This window comes from Erpetoichthys calabaricus, chromosome 4, assembly GCF_900747795.2.
Source record: "Erpetoichthys calabaricus chromosome 4, fErpCal1.3, whole genome shotgun sequence".
In the NCBI taxonomy this organism is placed as follows: domain Eukaryota; kingdom Metazoa; phylum Chordata; class Cladistia; order Polypteriformes; family Polypteridae; genus Erpetoichthys; species Erpetoichthys calabaricus.
The window spans coordinates 242919436-242943131 of NC_041397.2; positions in this window are offsets into that span (position 1 = coordinate 242919436).

A 23696-nucleotide genomic window follows, 5' to 3' on the forward strand; every position below is an offset into this window, starting at 1 on the left:
CGAGATTATCACGTATCGTAGCCTTGCATTTGCTTTCCATTCCAGGATTTCCTTTTATATAGAGAGAGATGAATGGAGTCAGCTGATCCAATTAATTTTGAGAGGTCATTCCAAAGTCTGGGTGCTATACAGCTAAAGGCCCTGTCACCCATAGAGTGCAAGTTAGTATGGGGTACAACAAGATTGCCAGTATCAGAGGACCTGCCAATAGGGAGTTACAATAATCAGTAAGGGATGTGATAAAAGTATGGACAAGTTTCTCAGCAAAAGAAAAGGAGGGGAATGAACGAACACGGGATATGTTACAGAGGTGAAAGTAGGAAACTTTCTTAATGTATTTTTTGTGGGAGGAATAAGAAAGGGAGGAATTAAAAATGACACCAAGATTTCTTGCATTAGAAGAAAGTCTGATGAGATCACCATCAAGAGTGACTGAGAAGTAGCTCATTTTCTTAAGTTGTGCTTTAGTGCCAATTTGCAGGAGTTTAGTTTTGTTGCAATTTAATTTTAAAGAGTTCTGCTTCATTCAGGTTTTAATTTCACTGAGGCAAATTGTGAGTTGACAAAGCTCTGATGAAGTTTCACTTTTAACATTGAAATAGAGTCGAGTATCATCTGCATAAAAATGATAACCCAGTCCATAGCTGCAAATAATATGGCCAAGGGGAAGCATATAGATGCAGAAGAGCAGAGGTTCCAAGGACAGAGCCCTGAGGAACTCCTTGTGTGACTGGCACTGAGCTCGATCTGCTGTTGCCAAGACTAACAAACTCTTTCATGTCAATCAGATAGGACTTAAACCACTGGGGGGCAGTGCCAGAGATACCCAGCATGTCCAATATATGACCACCAGAGTGAGTAGGAAAATTAACATGTTTCACCAAGTAGTACTAGGGTGTTGTACCGTGTTAGCCATTATGAATGTAGAGAAAAGCCAAGCAAAATGACACCTTTTATTGGCTAACTAGAAAGATTACAATATGCAAGCTTTCGAGGCAACTCAGGCCCCTTCTTCAGGCAAGATGTAATCATCAAGATGTAATCATCATCAAGATGTAAGATTACATCTTGCCTGAAGAAGGGGCCTGAGTTGCCTCGAAAGCTTGCATATTGTAATCTTTCTAGTTAGCCAATAAAAGGTGTCATTTTGCTTGGCTTTTCTCTACATGTTTCACCAAGTCATAACAGTCCAGTAAGGACTTCTCAGATTACATGTAGTAATGTCAATATGGATATTGAAATCACCAAGAAGAATGTCTCTCTGCAAAAGAGAACTTAAGTGGGTTAATAATTCAGTCAGATCAGATAAAAAAGAAAGATTGTATTTTGGGGGATGATAGAGAACAATGAGTAAGACAGGACCTGATTTCATTATTAGTTTCAGAGCCAGGCACTTAAAAGACAATAGGGAGTCAATTGGGATTCTTGTGATGTTTAGTTCAGTTCTAACAATTACTGCAACTCCTCCTCCTTGTCTTGAGCTGCTAGGCTCTTCGAAGTTTCTGTTAGGCAAAGCATGTCAAGTTTGGATTCTTTAATGAATTCTGAAAGCACGGGCACTTTCCCATTCTTTTGTCTTTCCCATTCTTTTGATCTTTTGTTAAACAATGCAATACTAGCTGGCGAGGGTTCATTGTGGACATATCCATGATCAGAGTTTATTTCAACAAACTGCAAATTTTGCACTGAAACTCCTATTTCCAAAGCGATGAATAGGATGCTGTATTCCTGAACAAATGCTGCTGTTGAACTTTTCATTCGCAGCCTGGCAGTGGTGGCAACCTGGCCCATGATGTAAATATTTCAGGCATCACACAATGCCAGTGTCTTTTAGGACATTCCAGTCTGACCATTTGTTCTGGACAAACTATTTAATATGAAGGAATTTGTCACAAGAGTATTTTAGCATAGCACAATACTTATGTGATAGTAGCAGAGAAGCAGCACAGCATAGCAGAGAAGGTGAGAGGGGTCTAGTGGCATAGATAAGTGGCAATAGCAAGAGCAGAAAAAGTGTAGTAGCAGATATTAATAAGATGCATGTGAAGATACCAGAATTTGGCACTTCCAATGTACAGCAACTCAACTCTTTTTGATCCGCTGTATGAACTAACTGCTGTAGCAGTAGAGGCCTGTGTCCACCTCTTGAACCCTCAGGTACCACTCCAAACACCAGGTAATAGTACAGTTCTTCTTTATTGTACAATAACACAGTGCACCAAGCACCCTCCACTCCACACTACTGTACTCATATAAATCAACTCTCTACTCACAATACCAATCCTCCTCTCCCAGACACTTAGCCACCCTACCTCCCAGCTCAGCTCAGTGTCTGGGCTTTCCCAGAGTCCTTTTATACACCCTGACCCGGAAGTGTTCCTGCCCAACAGTCCACAGTTCCTTATTCCTTCCGGGTCAGGGTAAAAGTCCTTTTCTTCAACCTGGAAGTACGTCATCTCTCCTGTTCACGTGACCAGGACGTACTTCCAGGTTATAGGGCACATATGAGTTCACGGGCTTCCCGACAGCGACTCCCAGTAGTCCCCAAGGTATCCAGCAGGGCTGTGTATAAAAACTACATAGTCCATGAGGCCCTGCTGGAACTCGGGGCACGTCCATGCTGTTGGGAGAGCTCCTTCTGGCGGCCTGGGGGTGAGGGCCGGAATAGGAAGCCGGCAATCCACCACACTGCTAAAACTAACAATGCACCTGACTTGAACCTACATTGTATTCCACCAAATTCATGAATTCTTCCCTATACCATAGTGCATTGTAGTCTGAACTGGTTACAGTTCAGTAATCCACTTGGACAAGAACAGAGAGACTTGGAATTTTCTGGGTTTACCTTCTCCAAGACTCGTGAACCCTGGAGTTTTATTTTCATTTTCTCTGTTGCTAATTGGCCTCTTTACTACTATAGGTGCCAAGGTGAAAAGACTGGCAACCAACTGGAACAGAGAGTGAATTCTTACTGAGTCAGGAGGCCATAATGGAAGGACAGCATGGAAGGAGCTGCAATCCAGCCAGATGGCTAGCAGTCCTTATTCTAGTCAGGGTAAAAAGCTAATGGATGGACTCGGCAAACAGGGATGCCAGAGGCAGTTCATTCCCCCACACAATAGGTTGCAGCATCCCTCTAGGCTGGTCTCAGTTAGGACACCTGCAAGGTTGCGTAGGAATTGTAGTGTAGAAGATGTCGAAGAAAGAATTGTTGACCCGTAAAATGGAAGGAGTCAGAGTCTCACACCAGAAGAAATGTTCATAAGCTTTCTTTTATTGTTGCATACCTAGACTGGAGTGTCAGTAGCATGCGCGTTGACAGGAAAGAGTTCAGCTCTTTTATATCAGCTGATTGTGTGCACACTTTACAAGTTCGTATAAAGGCAGATTAATGCATGAGCCTTTTAGGGCTTAAAATAGACGGCAGTTACAGATGAGTTCATAGCTTAGCTTATTCGTAAAACAGGAAGAACAGTTTATAAAAATACATTTCTGGTAAAGGCAGCTTTCTGGTGAGGTCAGATTCTTTTGAACTGCTCACACAGGTCAGCATCAGTAATATATGTTAAAGGTCACATATACAGTTTCTGCAAAAGTGTCAAGTACACATTTTCTTATAATATAAAAAGGACAGTTATCTGTAAACTGAAAATTTCCATTCCACACTCGACCCTTTTGAGCAGAAAAAAGAATCGGGTAACTAAAGGGAAACATTCTCAGGATCATAGACGAGAGTGCGTTCTTCATGGAGGAGGAAAGCTTTTGTCACGGTGTTGGAAAAAAGACGGGAAACCAGATGCCTGACTAAAGGAACGATGCAGCACAAAGTGAGTAGTAACAAAAGGAGACCTATTGCGAGGGAGATACAAACTGATTTAAAAAGATGGGCCCTTAAGTGTGATAATGAGAGGATTACATCTTGAAACACAGACATACTTATCTGACCAAAACCAATCGGTTTGGCGACCGTCACCACAGTCCACAATATAGCAAAAGTCTACTCTCATAGTAGTAGTGATGCCGGTGGTGAGTGAAATGTTCAGATATTTATCGTTGTTAGCCAGTTTGGCCTGATAAAGGAGCCTGTCACCTCCCGTCCGCCGTTGCCCCCCAGAAGGGACAATGAGGTACAGAGTAAGAATCATCTTCAGGATCGCCATGGTTTACAATGAGACGCGTGGATCCAGGCAGGAAGTCCTTCAACCTTTACCGCGTGGGGAGTGGACAGCAGGACTTGGAATGGGCCTCTCCACCTTGGTTGATGCCAATGTTTCCTCCGAGTATCGCGGACCAGAATCTCTCCAGGCCTGCTGCACTTGTTGATGAACCTCTTTTAGGGCGGTTCTAAGACCTGTAAGACTAGAAAGAAGATCATTGTCTACAGTATGCAAGTTCACATTTCCCACAACCATACCAATGGGCATGGGCCGACCGGTAAGAATTTCAAACGGCGAGAGTCCCAATTGTCGATGTGTCCGACCCCTTAATCCCATCAGAGCTAAGAGAAGGGCATCCGGCCAAGACAGATTAGTTTGTTCGCATATTTTGGCTAATTTTAATTTTAGGGTGCCGTTGCACCGTTCGACTATGCCTCCACTTTGTGGATGATATTTACAATAGTGGTGCACATTAATTTGGAGCCAGGTGGTCAATTCATTTATGACCGTATTGACGAAATGAGTCCCATTGTCAGTTTGTAATTTCTGTGGTATACCCCATCTCGGAATGATTTCTTTGACCAAAGCTTTTGCTACTGTTTTAGCATCGTTATGTTTTGAAGGGAAAGCCTCTACCCACCGTGAGAACACATCAACAATGACCAGACAGTATCGGTAGCCCCTTGATGGAGTTAACTCAATGAAATCCATTTGCAAATGTTCAAATGGCCCCATTGGGTTAGGGGTGACGGCGGGACTTACCTGAGTGCCTTTTCCTACATTGAATTTCTGACACAAGGCACATCGTTTACAAAACTGATCTGCAAAATTCGAGAACCCAGTTACCTCCCAGGTTTTTTCTATGTCCTGTATCATGGCGTCCCTTCCTGCATGATCCAGTCCATGAGCTATTTTAGCCATTCCTGGGAAAGAAGCTTTAGGGAGGAAAGGTTTGTTAGTTTGTTTGTGGGTCCAAACACCTTCTTGAAGAGACCCTGCTTTGTTCCATTGTCTTTTTTCTGCGTCAGTGGCGGCACTCTGCAAAGAAACAACCAAGTTATCCATGTTCAGGTCCTGACTTTGCTGAAATATAGAAATCGGAGAGTTACTGTGTGCGGTGTCTTTTGCATAATAGTCAGCCAATTCGTTCCCTTTACTGACAGGATCCTGTTTACCAGTGTGTGCCTGGCATTTTACAATAGCCAATTTTGAGGGTTTGGTTATGGCATCCAGCAATGCCTCAATCAATGCCTGATGTTGTATTGGTTTGCCAGTACTGGTCTTAAAACCCCTCAATTTCCAGAGGGCCCCATGATCATGGCACACCCCAAAAGCATATCGGGAATCTGTGTAAATAGTAATTTCCTTGTCTTCAGACAATTGGCAGGCTCAGGTTAATGCTATGAGTTCAGCTGCTTGTGCACTTAAATTTGATGGGAGTCGCTTTGCTTCCAGTAGGCGGTCCCCTTGGACCACCGCATAACTGGTGGATGGAGCTCCATTTTCCAGTCTTAGTGAACAGCCGTCCACAAAAAGTGTTTCACCTGAATTTAGAGGTGTTTCCTGTAAGTCTAGACGTGGTTTACTTATACGAGTTATTTCTTCTTGGCAGTTATGAGGCTCTCCTTCCCCCTCAGTTGGTAATAACGTGGCTGGATTGAGGGTGGAGCACCTTTCTATGGTAACGTTAGACAGGGTACATAGTACATTTTGATAATGTATTACCCTAGCGGCAGTTAAATGTGAGGTTTTTGCCTGTATTAAAATGGAATGTACGGCATGTGGTACTTTTACTATCAGTGGACTCATGAGTACTATGTCGGTGCTGGCTAGAACGGCTTCAGTTGTTGCAGCCACTGCTCTTAGACAAGGGGGTAGGGCAGTTGCTACCGGGTCTAACTTTTTTGAGAAATAGGCTACTGGCCTTTGTTTATCCCCGTGTAGTTGTGTTAGGACTGCATTCATATATCCCCCCTTTTTGTACACAAACAGAGTGAATGGACGAGAATAATCAGGCAATCCAAGAGCAGGGGCAGCAAGAAGAGACGCCTTTAAATCAGTGAAGGAGCGTTCAGCATCCGGAGTCCAGGTTACCCGGCCTGTCAAAGGCAGGTCAGGGGTATTAGCCAATGTCTGTAGTGGTTGAGCCCTTTCTGTGAAATTTAAAATCCATTGCCGGCAATAGCCTAGAATACCTAGGACAGACATGAATTGATGTTTTGTGACGGGCAGAGGAAGATTTTGAATAGTGGTCACACGATCGGAGGAAAGAGCTCTCGTACCGTTGGTAATGGTGTGGCCTAAATATTTCACGGTTGTGCGAACCAATTGCAACTTAGCTTTAGAAACTTTATGTCCATTTTCTGCTAAAAACAAAAGTAATGCTCGTGTGTCTTGTTCACAGGAGACCTGTGTGTCACTACATAACATAATGTCATCTACATATTGAATGAGTGTGCTGCCTCCTTCTGGCCAGAAACCCTCTAAATTTTGTGCAAGTCAATTACAGAGAAATATCGGGCAGAAGGAGGAATAGTGGAGAGAATGGTAGAGGGATTTGGAACAATGGGAGCCCGAGGAAAAATAGCAGCATTGACTTGACGCAGATCTTGGGCGAAACGCCATGAACCGTCAGCCTTTTTTACAGGAAGAATAGGAGAATTCACAGGTGAGTAAGAAATAGGAATAATAGCACCCCGTTTTACGAGGTCGGCATGAACAACAGAAATACCAGCTTCCGCCTCAGGAGAGAGCGGATATTGAGTGCGATGCGGGCGGAAGAAGGATTTTGGGTGGATCACCAGAGGCTCGCACTGGGCGATATGACCATAATCATCTTTTCCCTGAGCCCAAAGAGAATCCGGAATGTCAGACAACCACGGGAAAGGAGGGATACCAACATGTAATAGGGAGTGGGCAGGAGGGGGAGGAGTGCAGAATGAGTGGTTGACATAAACAGTGGTGTAGAGGAGTACTTTCAAGATACGATGGTCAGGTGTATCGTAGACATTAGGCTTTACTGGGAGCCAATCAGTGCGTTGGAGACACTGTTGCACCCATGGACCTATGGAAACCCAAGTAACCTCGCATGATTTTGCTAAAGAAATGTGAGTGACAGATCCACCTAAATAGTAGGGTTGTTGGGTGTGATCAAGTTGGACAGCCGCTGCGGCCATGGTGGAAGAAATAAACAGACATGGAACAAATAGGGATTCCTGGGGAGTAGCAGATCGTAGGAAGGATTCGACCCAGGGAATATCAACCTCAGAGGGAAAATACTGGGCTGTACAGTGAGCAATCTCGGGGACTTGGAGTAGGGGAAACACACAAGAGGGGAAGGAATGTACAGCCATGAGGAGCATGGAAGTGGGGGTGGGAAGAAAGGTCCAAGCTGCGAAGGAGGGGCGAGGACGGGTGGCCTGATAAAATAACTTTGGGGAAGAGCAGTGAAAACCATGTTCAGTCACAGACATGGAAAGAGATAATTTAGACATGAGGTCACGGCCTAGAAGGTTAACAGGACATAAGGGATTGAGGAGGAAACGGTGAGAGATGGAAGGGCCAGACAGATTAGATTGGACATGTAACGGGACAAAGACCTTAAGAACATGGGGTTGGCCTGAGGCGGTGAGGACGGTGGTTGTATCGTTCGAGGCAGGGACCTTAACTGTAGAAAGAGTTGAACGTGTGGCACCAGTGTCCACTAGAAACATAGTCTCTTGTTGATTAATATGCAGGGGAAGAAAAGGATCAGTCTCAGAGTCTGGAGTCAAAAGAGGAGAAAGTAAAGCAGAACAGTAGGTCCCTGTGGATTCCTATGGCCATCCTTGATTCTCTGGAAAACCAGGAGTATAGTCCTCAGAAGGGAACATGGGGTTGAAAGTGGGGTGACCCGGTTGTAGGCGAGGGTTTCCTTTATTCGGACAGTCTCGTCTGAAATGTCCAGGTTCACCACAATTGTAACAACAGTAGGGACTAGAGGAGGATTGGTTTGGGCCTGAGGCTTGGGCAAATCCTCGGCTTCTTCCTCGTCCTCTTGTTCTTGGACCAAACCCACGGCGATTTGGAGGACCTCCTCGTCCCCCAGTGTAATAATTCATTTGAGCTGCCAACAACTTAGCAGCAGTTTGGTCTTGTCTTTGTGATGTCTGGCGCTCTGCATGTTCCGCATGACGCTTCACCTCCTCAAATGCAGCACTTTCCCATCCAATACTGGAAGTGCGTACTTTACTTTGTATGTCAGATCTCAGTCCTGAAACAAAAGGAGGCACAGCTGCACGTTGTCGGTCGTCCACATTCTCCAAACCAGAGTGATTTGCCATCAAGTCTTGTACTCTATGTGCCCATTCATCTACTGTTTCATCTTTCTTTTGTTTTGCGGCAGAAATAAGTGACCAATCTGTGCCCTTTTTATATTTTCCTGCAATATTCTGTTTCAAAGTTTCCCATTGTTCCTGGAATGCGACGTTTCCATCCACCCCGTCCCCTCGATGTAGAGCAGTATTCCAAGCCCAAGGTTGCCCGTTTGGGTACCTCGATTTACAGTGGCCCAAGTAGTGCCTAGCTTTCGTCTTAACACCTGCGTCCATTCCGCAGCGTTGGGCTTATACATACTATCCAACTGTTCCAATTGTTCCACAAATTTCAGTCCACCCACCGCCTTAGGGTCCGGCAGTTCAGCAACAACATCTTTCAATTCCTGAATGTCACAGTTTCGATGAATCATAACAGTGGTGGGGTTTTGGGCATTCACTGCTTGGGCAGGGTTGTAGCGGGAATTGGGGACCTCTATTAGTGGACAAGAGGTGGTGAAATCTGAGGATCTCTGGGAACTCGGAGGGACGGAAGAAACAGAGAAAACTGGGCCTTGGATTAGTTGTGCTCTGGTTCTGCGACCAACAGGGGTTTGACCAGAACTCGTATGAGGGGACCCTGAGTCTATAGGGACATCAGTATCATCTTCTGACGAGTCACTTGACACCTGAGGGGCACTCGGGATTATTGGAGGGGCAGGGGGAGGTGGTGGTGGTTGGTAGGGTGGTGGAGGACATATTACGGGATACATCGGGTCTTTATTGGGATCATTTTTCTTTTTGTTCCTGACTGTTGACGTTCCTGATTCAGGGGTTCGGGCTTTCTGTAACGCAATTAATAACTCTTCTTTCTCTTTTTTACTCTTATCTTCACTAACCCTCAATAATTTATTTTGTTTCTGGACAGTCTCCAGATTTCGATCTTTAATGACCAATTCCCACCTGTCAAACATGTCCATCCGATATGGACCTCCATTACAACATCCCTGTGTATTTCTACACAGAATCTTCCTTATCTCTTGTATCTCATTTACTTCACCTGTTCCCTCTAGTGGCCAACGGCCCCACTTTGTTTATTCCACTTTTTACATGCTTACTTAAAATCTAAACCTGTACTTTTCTCGACTAATTTTCTCGGCGACCCCTTTTTCGGCGTCTGTTGATCCTCCAAAAATAATCCTTCCAATGTCATCCCCTTCCCCCTTTCCCCGGATTGTTCATTATTTTTTATTTTTTCTTTACTACTGACAGAACCCATTTTCCTTCAATGAAGATCTACTCTTTTCCAGTGTACACTTTATTCTTCTTTTTCCTCTTTTAAGAGTCTATATTTCCTGTGTTAAACTATTGTCCCAGCCTTAAAACCTTATCGCCATATAATAGAACACGGGTTCTTTTCCTGGTGTGCCACGCACGTTAATGTCCCGTCAACTATTCCCTTAATTTTTATTCCGATAAGGATATCTAATCTTTCTTTCTGTTCAGTTTAACACTTATTTATATGAGTAGATTTTTCCAGGTCCGTCAGTTAGTTTCTATTTAATTTTCAATATCACCCATACCACTAAAAAACTCCCAAAATACCCAACGGTTCCCCCGGGGGTACTTACCCCAGTCTAGATATTTAGGACTGGTGTAGTAAAAAGGAGACCTGTACTCTGGGACGTCCAAAGGAGACCGGAGACTCCGTTCACAGAAGTCGACCAGCGCAGGGCAGTCCTAAGGTTTGCCGGAACTGATTTTTCCTGCTGTCGGAGCTCAAAGACAGTCTGCCGTCTGGGTCAGATCACCGGACCGAATTCCGTTGAAGGAGTCAACCGATCGTCTTTGGTCCCATCTGGGGTGCCAAAAAACTGTCGAAGAAAGAATTGTTGACCCGTAAAATGGAAGGAGTCAGAGTCTCACACCAGAAGAAATGTTCATAAGCTTTCTTTTATTGTTGCACTAGCAAAATACCCGCGCTTCGCAGCGGAGAAGTAGTGTGTTAAAGAGGTTATGAAAAAAAAAGGAAACATTTTAAAAATAACGTAACATGATTGTCAATGTAATTGTGTTGTCATTGTTATGAGTGTTGCTGTGTTTTATATATATAAAATACACACACACACATATAAAGATATATATACAGTGGTGTGAAAAACTATTTGCCCCCTTCCTGATTTCTTATTCTTTTGCATGTTTGTCACACAAAATGTTTCTGATCATCAAACACATTTAACCATTAGTCAAATATAACAGAAGTAAACACAAAATGCAGTTTGTAAATGGTGGTTTTTATTATTTAGGGAGAAAAAAAAATCCAAACCTACATGGCCCTGTGTGAAAAAGTAATTGCCCCCTGAACCTAATAACTGGTTGGGCCACCCTTAGCAGCAATAACTGCAATTAAGCGTTTGCGATAACTTGCAATGAGTCTTTTACAGCACTCTGGAGGAATTTTGGCCCACTCATCTTTGCAAAATTGTTGTAATTCAGCTTTATTTGAGGGTTTTCTAGCATGAACCGCCTTTTTAAGGTCATGCCATAGCATCTCAATTGGATTCAGGTCAGGACTTTGACTAGGCCACTCCAAAGTCTTCATTTTGTTTTTCTTCAGCCATTCAGAGGTGGATTTGCTGGTGTGTTTTGGGTCATTGTCCTGTTGCAGCACCCAAGATCGCTTCAGCTTGAGTTGACGAACAGATGGCCGGACATTCTCCTTCAGGATTTTTTGGTAGACAGTAGAATTCATGGTTCCATCTATCACAGCAAGCCTTCCAGGTCCTGAAGCAGCAAAACAACCCCAGACCATCACACTACCACCACCATATTTTACTGTTGGTATGATGTTCTTTTTCTGAAATGCGTGTTCCTTTTACGCCAGATGTAACGGGACATTTGCCTTCCAAAAAGTTCAACTTTTGACTCATCAGTCCACAAGGTATTTTTCCAAAAGTCTTGGCAATCATTGGGATGTTTCTTAGCAAAATTGAGACGAGCCCTAATGTTCTTTTTGCTTAACAGTGGTTTGCGTCTTGGAAATCTGCCATGCAGGCCGTTTTTGCCCAGTCTCTTTCTTATGGTGGAGTCGTGAACATTGACCTTAATTGAGGCAAGTGAGGCCTGCAGTTCTTTAGATGTTGTCCTGGGGTCTTTTGTGACCTCTCGGATGAGTCGTCTCTGCGCTCTTGGGGTAATTTTGATCGGCCGGCCACTCCTGGGAAGGTTCACCACTGTTCCATGTTTTTGACATTTGTGGATAATGGCTCTCACTGTGGTTCGCTGGAGTCCCAAAGCTTTAGAAATGGCTTTATAACCTTTACCAGACTGATAGATCTCAATTACTTCTGTTCTCATTTGTTCCTGAATTTCTTTGGATCTTGGCATGATGTCTAGCTTTTGAGGTGCTTTTGGTCTACTTCTCTGTGTCAGGCAGCTCCTATTTAAGTGATTTCTTGATTGAAACAGGTGTGGCAGTAATCAGGCCTGGGGGTGGCTACGGAAATTGAACTCAGGTGTGATACACCACAGTTAGGTTATTTTTTTAACAAGGGGGCAATTACTTTTTCACACAGGGCCATGTAGGTTTGGATTTTTTTTCTCCCTAAATAATAAAAACCATCATTTAAAAACTGCATTTTGTGTTTACTTGTGTTATATTTGACTAATGGTTAAATGTGTTTGATGATCAGAAACATTTTGTGTGACAAACATGCAAAAGAATAAGAAATCAGGAAGGGGGCAAATAGTTTTTCACACCACTGTACATATACATATACACATATATATACATATCTACATATATATATATATATATATATATATATACATATACACATCCACATATCAACATATATATATATATATACACATATATACACACACACACGCTTTATGGGTGATGATTGTTTTACTCTTTTTATCTTTATTTTATTTTATTGTAGAATCAACTCCTATCTGCGCACAGCAGGGTAGCCGTGGGCGGATGCGTATGGTGTATTCACTCCATGTTATCGTGCATTGCGCTGTCAGTGGTATTTTGATAAAAGAATTTGAACAACATATAAGAAGCGTATAAATTATTAAACAGTAAAACATTAACATTTAAGAAGTAAAGTTACATTAAGTACTACTGCAGTGCCTTCGGGTATACCTCATTTTTTGTTTGCCCATTACATGCTTAAATGTATACATTTTTTGGTGCACCTACCCGAGAACACGCGACATATAACCGAGCGTGGGAGAAGCATGGATTTTAAACACGCGTTGAGTTCATCTGCTGGTCTCCCTCGTGGAATAACTGGTAATGTTTGACTAAAATCTACAGCGAGTAAAACGACATTACCTCCTATTTTTTTTTTTACGATCTCTGAGATCTTGCTTTTTTCGGTTCAAGGCTTCATAAGCTCTTTTATGTTCTATGGTGTACTTATCCCAAACCATCATCTTTGAATGTTGCAAGTCTTTCGCCTTGTATGTAGATCGGGGTAATTACATTCATTGCATTCCTAGTCTGAATCACAATCTGATTGTATGGGTGGTTACCTGGCAGTGTAGGGTTGCCACCCGTCCTTTAAAATACGGAATCGTGCCGCGTTTGAGAATGAAATTGCGCGTCCCGTTTTGAATCAATACTGGACGGGATTTATCCCGTATTTTTTTTATCATTTTTTTTTTAAAGCAGCGTCTCATGCAAATCATCCCACACGCATTTTATGAAGATGCCTCCTTTCCTACTTTTGATTGGGTAATACTTGATGTCATCGTTAGATTGATTGGTGTTTTTAACTGTCCAGTGAGGAGGGCGTGTCTTTTAAGTACAGTCTGCAAAGTGTTGGCACTGAGATGTGGCGTCAGCGCCATAGTTGAAGCCCCTAACGTTGTGGTCAGCAAGTCGGCTAACATCCGCCATGTGCCGTCTTTCAGTTGCGAGAAGCAGATCATAGAATGGTTGAAACTGTTGCCCCTAACGTTGCGCCACGGCGTGTGGTTCGTTTATACCTCGTGTCTTCTCATTAAACTTTTATCTCACGAATATGTTATTGCAATCCGCAGCGGGAGCGTTTCTATAAACTTAATTTAGACTTACGTTTTACACCGTGCTTTGTTTCCCTTATGAACATGCTTGTATGCTTAACTCGCTCCGTTCTCAATTGTTTAATTAATTTTTTGCTCTTCGCTGTTTGCGGCTGTTCCTCCATTTCCCCCTACTTCGTTCTTTTATCTCGCGAATATGTTATTGCAATCCTTAACGGGAGCGTTTCAATAAACTGATTGAAAATAGTTTTGCATTTACCTTTTTAGTAAAAGGCGAGCTTTTAAGCCTGAGAAATCACCCCGTAAATGCACACGTTTAATTGGACATGTCTTAATATGTATGGTTACACAGTATTAAAAGACAGTGAACAACGTCAGTTACCTTTCTTCCCGCGTTTGATAAAAGGTGAGCTTTTAAGCCTGAGAAATCACCCCGTAAATGCACACGTTTAATTGCACATGTGTTAATATGTATGCTTACACAGTATTAAAAGACAGTCAAAAATTAACGTCATTTACCTTCGTTCCCGCGTGTGACTCGTGCTGTAAATGTCTTCCTTGTTTTTAGTTCACGTGATTACGTAGGAGGCGTGATGACGCGATACGTGACTCCGCCTCCTCCATTACAGTGTATGGACAAAAAATATGTTCCAGTTATGACCATTACGCTTTGAATTTCGAAATGAAACCTGCCTAACTTTTGTAAGTAAGCTGTAAGGAATGAGCCTGCCAAATTTCAGCCTTCCACCTACACGGGAAGTTGGAGAATTAGTGATGAGTGAGTCAGTCAGTCAGTGAGTGAGTGAGTGAGTGAGTCAGTCAGTCAGTGAGGGCTTTGCCTTTTATTATTATAGATACCTAGACTGGAGTGTCAGTAGCATGCGCGCTGACAGGAAAGAGTTCAGCTCTTTTATATCAGCTGATTGTGTGCACACTTTACAAGTTCGTATAAAGGCAGATTAATGCATGAGCCTTTTAGGGCTTAAAATAGACGGCAGTTACAGATGAGTTCATAGCTTAGCTTATTCGTAAAACAGGAAGAACAGTTTATAAAAATACATTTCTGGTAAAGGCAGCTTTCTGGTGAGGTCAGATTCTTTTGAACTGCTCACACAGGTCAGCATCAGTAATATATGTTAAAGGTCACATATACAGTTTCTGCAAAACTGTCAAGTACACATTTTCTTATAATATAAAAAGGACAGTTATCTGTAAACTGAAAATTTCCATTCCACAAAGAGCAGCCCTGTCAGGGTCCTTGGGTGTCTCAAGAGGGCGCTGCCGGGGGAATTACTGCCCTAGTTTCCATATGACCTGGAAGTGCTCCATATGACTACTGCTGTAATACCAGAAGCATTCCAAGTGCCAGTTTAAAAGAATCCCACTGCAACCTTAGTGAGTCATTGTCGGGAGTCAATGAGCGACACTCAAGGAGTAGAACAGCATTTTGCTGTGTGTGTTCACTTGGAAAGGTTGGTGACAAATTAAAAAAATGTGTCTGTGGTTTGGGGCTCAATGGCACCCCCTACTGGTTGCATATTGTTGTGAACCAGCATTAAAAACTTACGTCAAGAAGTCTAAGTGTGTAGATTAATGTCTGTCTGTGCTGTGTGTCATTTTATATTTTTTATTTTAAACATGTACAGCAGTGTCAGCCTGTCCAGTAGAAACAGTGAATTATAAACTTTGAACAAAGCGATTTTAACAAGTTAATGTTTCATTCATGGTAATGCAGTGCAGAAGAATGTAATTCACTTCTGAATAGATTAGATATGCCTTATTAATCCTCAACAAGAAATTCAAATGCATTCCGCAGCAAAACAAAAAACACAGAAACATAAAATACACAGATATCAACTCAAAGTACAATATAAGACAATAGAATAAAGACATATATGCTTTTTGTGATACAGTGGAGGTATGAGCCTGTGGCTAAGAATAATCCAAGAAAGAGCCCCTGGAGGGGATGGGCAGAATTGTTCAGGATGGCATCCAATTTTGCCACCATCCTCTTTTCCACAACAGCTTCCAGTGTGTCCAGAGTGAGTCCTGTTGGAGCTAGCTTTACTGATACATTTGTTTACTCATTTTCAATCACTTGAACTCAAGTTGGCCCCTAGGAGACCACTGCATAGAACAACACACTGGCTACAACAGACTGGTGAAACATTTCCAGCAGCTTGCTGCACACATCAAAAGATCAGAGTTTCCTCAGGAAGTGCAGTCTGCTCTAACCCTTTTTATACTGTGCCATTGTGTTGTCAGACCAGTCCAGTTTGCTGTTCATATGTAGAAGCTTTTCTTGTATGTAGAAGGAAATATACAGTATGATTTAAAAATTAATAAGCATATATAATATAGAAAAAGCGAGATTGGAGTTTGCAAAGTGGTGGCAGGGAAAAGCGTTGTTAGGCAGCATAAGATGGTGGTCTGTAGGATGACATTGGATATCAAGAAGAGGAGGAGAGTGAGGGCAGATCCAAGGATCAAATGGTGGAAGGTGAAAAATAAAGACTCTAAGCTGGCGTTCAGGGACAAGGTAAGACAAGCATTGGGTGGCAACGAAGAGTTATCAGATATTTGGGCAACTACAGCAGAAGTAGTAAGGGAGACAGCTAGAAGAATGCTTGGTGTGACATCTAGACAGAGGAAGGAGGACAAAGAAACCTGCTGGTGGAATGAGGAAGTACAGGAGAGTATACAGAGGAAGAGTTTGGCAAAGATGAAGTTGGATAGTCATTGAGATTAAGAAAGTAGACAAGGATACAAGGACATAAGGCGTAAGGTGAAGAGAGAGGTGGTGAAGGCTAAAGAAAAGGCGTATGATGAGTTGTATGAGAAGTTGGAAACTAAGGAGGCAAAAAAGGACCTGTACCCATTGGCTAGACAGAGAGACCGAACTGGGAAAGATGAGCAGCAGGTTAGGGTGATAAAGGATAATAATGAAAACATACTCACAAGCAAGGAGAATATGTTGAGCAATTGGAAAGAGTACTTTGAGAGGCTAATGAATGAAGAGAATGAGAGAGAGAAGAGGTTGGATGATGTGGAGTAGTGAACCAGGAAGTGCAACAGATTAGCAAGGAGCTATGAACAGGATGAAGAATGGGAAGGCTGTTGGTGATGACATACCTGTGGAAGCATGGAGGTGTTTAGGAGAGATGGCAGTGAAGTTTTTAACCAGATTGTTTAATTGAATCTTGGAAAGTGAGAGGATGCCTAAGGAGTGTAGAAGACGTGTACTGGTACCAATGTTTAAGAATAAGGGGGATGTGCAGAGCTGCAGTAACTGCAAAGGGATAAAATTGATCCACAGCATGAAGTTATGGGAAAGAGTAATGGAAGCTAAGTGAAGAAGTAAGGTGATGATTAGTGAGTAGCAGTATGGTTTCATTCCAGGAAAAGTTCACCACAGATGCAATGTTTCACTGAGAGTGTTGATGGAGAAGTATAGAGAAGGACAGAAGGAGTTGCATTGTGTCTTTGTGGATTTAGAGAAAGCATTTGACAGCGTGCCTAGCGAGGAGTTGTGGTATTGTATGAGGAAGTCGGGAGTGGCAGAGAAGTATGTAAGAGTGGTACAGGATATGTACAAGGGAAGTGTGACCGTGGTGAGGTCTGTAGTAGGAGTGACGGATGCATTCAAAGTGGAGGTGGGATTATATCAGGGATCGGCTCGGAGCCCTTTCTTATTTGCAAAGGTGATGGACAGGTTGACAGATGAGATTAGACAGGAGTCCTCGTGGGCTATGATGTTTGCTGATGAAATTGTGATCTGTAGCGAGAGCAGGGAGCAGGTTGAGGAGACCCTGGAGAGGTGGAGATATGCTCTAGAGAGGAGAGGAATGAAAGTCAGTAGGAACAAGACAGAATACATGTGTGTAAATGAGAGGCAGGTCAGTGGATTGGGGAGGGTACAGGGAGTAGAGTTGGCGAAGGTGGATGAGTTTAAATACTTGGGATCAACAGTACAGAGTAACGGGGAGTGAGGAAGTGAGGTAAAAAAGAGAGTGCAGGCAGTGTGGAATGGGTGGAGAAGAGTGTTAGGAGTAATTTGTGACAGACGGGTATCAGTAAGAGTGAAAGGGAAGGTCTACAGTACGGTAGTAAGACCAGCTATGTTATATGGGTTGGAGACGGTGGCACTGACCAGAAAGCAGGAGACAGAGCTGGAGGTGGCAGAGTTAAAGATGCTCAGATTTGCATTGGGTGTGACGAGGATGGACAGGATTAGAAATTAGTACATTAGAGAGTCAGCTCAGGTTGGACGGTCGGGAGACATATTTAGAGAGGCAAAATTACGTTGGTTTGGACATGTGCAGAGGAGAGATGCTTGGTATATTGAGAGAAAGATGCTAAGGATAGAGCTGCCAGGCAAGAGAAAAAGAGGAAGGCCTAAGAGAAGGTTTATGGATGTGGTGAGAGAGGACATTCAGGTGATGGGTGTAACAGAGCAAGATGCAGAGGGCAGAAAGATATGGAAGAAGATGATCTACTGTTGTGACCCCTAACGGATGAAGCCCAAAGATGAAGAAGAGGAAGATAGTTGGTGTTTTTAAAATACTCCACTACAGTACAGCAATTTTTTTAAACATTGAAATTTCTGTTCAAAGTAAAATACATGTAAATCTATATCTAAAAAGTATTATGGTTTTGAAGTAAACTTCGAATTTGGCATTTGAAACATACTAACAAGTTTACACACTTGTTTAACAGGTTCCACTACTTTAGGTGTGCAAGATGACTTTTAAGCCTTTAGGCAGAGATACGTGACAGGCATCCTTAAACTAAACTAGAAAGAAATGCCCTAAAAGTATTTCACTAAAATCTGAATTTCAGTCATTTATTTACATTTGTCAGTTGACCGGTTTGTTGCTCAATAACAAACCCATAAAAATTACAGTAGAAAAATGCAGCAGGCAAACATGAAAGGTTTCAAAGTCTGCCATCACATTTTACTCCAATGGAAAAATACAAAAGCCAATCATTTCAAATGACTCTAAATTTTACTCGGTGATATACCGTACACTGGGCTGTTACAGAATTATAATCTCAGACTTCAAATCCTGGGTTAAAAATTTTTACACACATGTATTCTTTCACCATTTGCCACTCTTCAAGGATAAAATATATCCATCACAGTCCCCAAACATCTTTTTGAAACTGTCTCTTGGCAGTGTAATTTTCAAACATGCTCATAAAATCATTTTTCTTATTTTTGCGTTTGAATTTCTTGCTCTTTGAATTTAGAATCTGATAGGTAGCGTAATCTCTAAATAGAAGGATAGATCACATGTTCAGTCTGTCCCTAAAGCTCCAGAAAGTGACACTACTGGGGAAAACATTTCTTATTGTTCCTGTTACAAAGAAGGTAGGCACCTATCTATTGGGCAGACTGCAGTTTGTGAGACTGTTTCTAATAGATAGATAGATAGATAGATACTTTATTACTTTATTACTCCAGCAGCAGCATACTGATAAAAAACAATATTAAATTAAAGAGTAATAAAAATGCAGGTATAACAGACAATAACTTTGTATAATGTTAACGTTTACCCCCCCCCCCCCCCCCTCCGGGTGGAATTGAAGAGTCACATAGTGTGGGGGAGGAACGATCTCCTCAGTCTGTCAGTGGAGCAGGACAGTGACAGCAGTCTGTCGCTGAAGCTGCTCCTCTGTCTGGAGATGATACTGTTTAGTGTATGCAGTGGATTCTCCATGATTGACAGGAGCCTGCTCAGCACCCGTCGCTCTGCCACGGATGTCAAACTGTCCAGCTCCGTGCGACAATAGAACCTGCCTTCCTCACCAGTTTGTCCAGGCGTGAGGCGTCCCTCTTCTTTATGTTGCCTCCCCAGCACACCACCACGTAGAAGAGGGTGCTCGCCACAACCATCTGATAGAACATCTGCAGCATCTTATTGCAGATGTTGAAAGACACCAGCCTTCTAAGGAAGTATAGCCGGCTCTGTCCTCTCTTGCACAGATCATCAGTATTGGCAGTCCAGTCCAATTTATCATGCAGCTGCACTCCCAGGTATTTATAGGTCTGTACCCTCTGCACACAGTCACCTCTGATGATCACGGGGTCCATGAGGGGCCTGGGCCTCCTAAAATCCACCACCAGCTCCTTGGTTTTGCTGGTGTTCAGTTGTAGGTGGTTTGAGTTTGAGATTTGTGATTAGTTTTAAATGTTTAACTACTTCAATAATAATGATAAAGTAAACCCAGGGCTGTTTTCTCTTATTATCAATGGGATTAGAATAAACCCAGTTCACCACCCTGGATCCCAAGTGTAAAAGTTTAGTGGATTTATGAAATAGCTGGATGAACTGGTTAATGCCTGTATCTGATAAATACAATGTCTTTACAGTGAGTATCGGTCTTACATACTGTATATCCTAATAATAAAGTGTTCAGATCAACAGAAAATAATCTAAATTAGCTATTTTTCTACATAAACAATATCATTATTATTTTAAAGACCCAAAGTTTTATAGGTTTATAAGTTCATTACTGTCACGTGTACAGGAACAGTGAAATTCTTACTTGCATGTGTCCATGAGTATATGCCACACCTAACTGGCTCTAATTATGCAAGTGTTTTTTAACAATCAAACCAACAGATGCCAAATTCCATTTTTTTTCCTGCATTTTCAAAATGATAAAGCTTTAGCAAGTGCATTTTGTAATTACTGTATTGACACAAAAGGCACAAACTGTGAAATAACAACATGTTTAATAAATGCAGGAGTGCAGTTAAAAGCAGAAGGTGGCTGGGATGAACACCTGCAGTTAAGGTGGTCCACAGGAGTGAACCTGAGGACCACTTAGTTAAGTCTTTTATTACTAATTAGCACTCAAATGAAAGTAACTTTGAAGTAGCAGCTCCTCTTTAACATTCAGTGTCATTTGCACTTGTGTCTGCACTGCTCATCACTAATTGTCAGTATTTGGATACAATTTAAGGGGCAAACTCCACTGAAACAAGGTGAATTGAAATAAAAATGCTAAACAAAAGTTAAGTGCTTAAAACTATAACAAAGAAAACACATTTCTTAACTTCATCCAAATGCAAATGTAATACTAGAGCATTTTTCTGAAAGTAGTATATGAAAAGAAAAAAGGCCAGCTAAACCATTAGATTGATGAGACATAAGGGTGACCCACTGATTTGTTGAACTGGTTGGAAAGAAAGCCTGTAGCCACAGTAGCACTCCAGGACTGAACCATGGAACCCTATTTTAGATCATTCTTTGAGAATCTTAAAAAAAGATTGTTAGACATATTTTTAGCCAGGAGTAATTAGGATTAGGAAGGACATGAGACTGGGAAAGGAAACACAGTTGTAATGCAAATATGTCATCAGTTGTAAGAGTATTGGTTGCTCAAGTAATCACTGTTAATTCTGTGTAAAGTGAGGCCTTTGAGTCTTGGATGCATGTTGCACAAGACAAGGGAAACACAATGAAAGAAGACCAGGAGAGAGAAGATCGTCACCCAGACAAGACATCTGAGTTCTCAAAGAAACTAGTTAGACCTCTACAGACTTAAGAAAAGTTGGAAGCACAAAGATATGAAAACATTTCAAATTCCATCACCTGTATTTTAATAGGGCAGCACGGTGGTGCAGTGGGTAGCGCAGCTGCCTCACAATTAGGAGACCTGGGTTCGCTTCCCGCGTCCTCCCTGCGTGGAGTTTGCATGTTCTCTCTGTGTCTGCGTGGGTTTCCTCCGGGTACTCTGGTTTCCTCCCACAGTCCAAAGACATGCAGGTTAGGTGCATTGGTGATTCTAAATTGTCCCTAGTGTGTGTTTGTGTGTGTGTGTGTGTGCACGCCCTGTGGTGGGCTGGCGCCCTGCCTGGGGTTTGTTTCCTGCCTTGCGCCCTGAGTTGGCTGGGATTCTGCTAGTAGGTCTGCTAGTAGTTAGGATATAGCGGGTTGGATAATGGATGGATGGATGTATTTTAACATAAGTATTTTTATTGGATCCTTTACAGATACTTTGCCTAATCTTTAAAAACTCTTTCTAAATATATGTTTTAATACATTTCTGAGTTTTATTAATTTTGCTTTATAGTAATATTGATTTTATATTGTTTGTTTGGGTCAAGATATATTGTTAGGAGCATTTGGTGAGGGTAATTGCTGTATTCCCACTGGGGTTAGCAGCTGAGGAGATTGGCATAGTTGTAGCTTATGTCTAAAGAGAGTCATGTCTTCTGTTTGTACCAAGCTAGTAGGTCTCTTTTCTTGAAGCAGCTCTTCACATACAGCTAAGACTGTACACATTGGGCACTAAAATACGCGATAATAATACATTTTATTTATATAGCACCTACAAACAACTGAGTTAACAGTTACTGTAGCACAGGTGAACCAATAAAACCAACATAGGAATTTCCACCTGGTGTGTGTGGTCACCATATTCCAACAGGGGTTAGTAGCTGAAGAAAAGGGCAGTGCAGTGAGCGGGCATCTGCTTTGGTGATTGCACTATGCACTGGTTGACTAAGCAGAGTCTCCAACAATCAAGTGATCCATTAAGAAAATTAAAAAGATGTAGCTAGAATCATGAATGAAAAGTACAAGAAGACAAACATAAGAGAAAAAAAGATGTTGTCAACCCAAAAAAACATATTAAGTAGGTAACCTCCATGTTTGACTGTAACTTTCTCAAATGCCAATAGAGTCAATCTGTGAAAATATTTAAATAATTTTAAAATGCTTTCAAAAGCTTTCTGGTTTAGTTAGTTAGTTATTTAAAGATCAAGCTGTCCCCTTAACACATACCATCACTTCTCAAGTATACAGTGTCACAAGAACGACCATGAGACATCAAGAAGGTTTGGGGCAGCCACCCATTTAATCCATTACAGCTGCAAAAGAGATCAAAATTGGCATACATGTTCATTCAACCAAGACCAAAACAGAACTGACTTCTTCAGACAGTATGGCGGCTTTTAAAGGCCAGCTAAGGAAGTGATGTCATCAGCCCCGGAACCGGAAGGAATGTCATTGGCTGCCCCAGAGCCGGGCGGGATTTCCCTAGAATGGTCTGCAACAGATTGAGAGGGAAAATTAGTACACTCCGCCACCCCCTGGCCTGGCATGGAATTACCTGTATTTAAGCCCTTTGGCTGTCTCCTAAACACACGTGTGTGACAACAGTAAATATATAAGTAGCTTCTTCAACAATAAGATAATAGGATGGGTCAAGTTGCTCCAGGCTCCCATTATATGCCGTGAGAACAAGTGAGTCATGAATTTCTTGTTAAATGCACAGCTGGTCTACACCTTTTTATAGCTTTCAAGCAAGCAAACGTTAACATTATTCAAAGTTATTGTCTGTCTGTATTCCCGCATTGTTATCACTCTTTAATATTTTCTTTATCAGCATGCTGCTGCTGGAGTATGTGAATTTCCCCTTGGGGTTAATAAAGTATCTATCTATCTATCTATCTATCTATCTATCTATCTATCTATCTATCTATCTATCTATCTATCTATCTATCTATCTATCTATCTATCTAAAGACTAATATCATTATTAACTGACCTTGACCACTTCTGGAAAGGCAGGATATTTAACAAAAACATGCTAAAGTGAACCCTGAAGTTCATATTAGATGTTTATCCAGTTGGTAGCATTTGCTGGGACTCATTCACTTGGGTTTTTGGCAGGTGCAGGCATTTGCTCCAGCTAATTTTAAAAGGGTTCTTTCCAAGGTTATTAAAGTTAACAAAAACTAAAATTAAAACTAAACTATTACTAAAAAAACATTTTCATAAACTGAAATAAAATAATTAACAAAATCCAAATGAAAAACTAATACTAAATGAAACTATTAAAGTAGCTGGAAAGACTAACTGAAATAAAAGAATAATTTACTAAAAATAGTTTTAGTTTTCATTTTTGAATGAATATTCTTGCCGTCCGTCTTCAGCCCTTGTAACTTTTGACTCTAAAACAGAAAGTCATCCCTCACGAGCCTCCCACACATATTCATCCAGTGAATGGCGGCTGGTGACGGAGGGCAGGTGTTCACACAGCTTTTGTAGTGACAGTGCGAGCTGAATACAGACGCATAAAGCATGTGAAATACAAAGCGACATACATGTCGCCTTTCTTTGCACTTTTTGTATATCAACAGGCAATTCAAATGCTTGAAATCGGAATGTGCTGGTCAACAAAACCTTTACCGTATG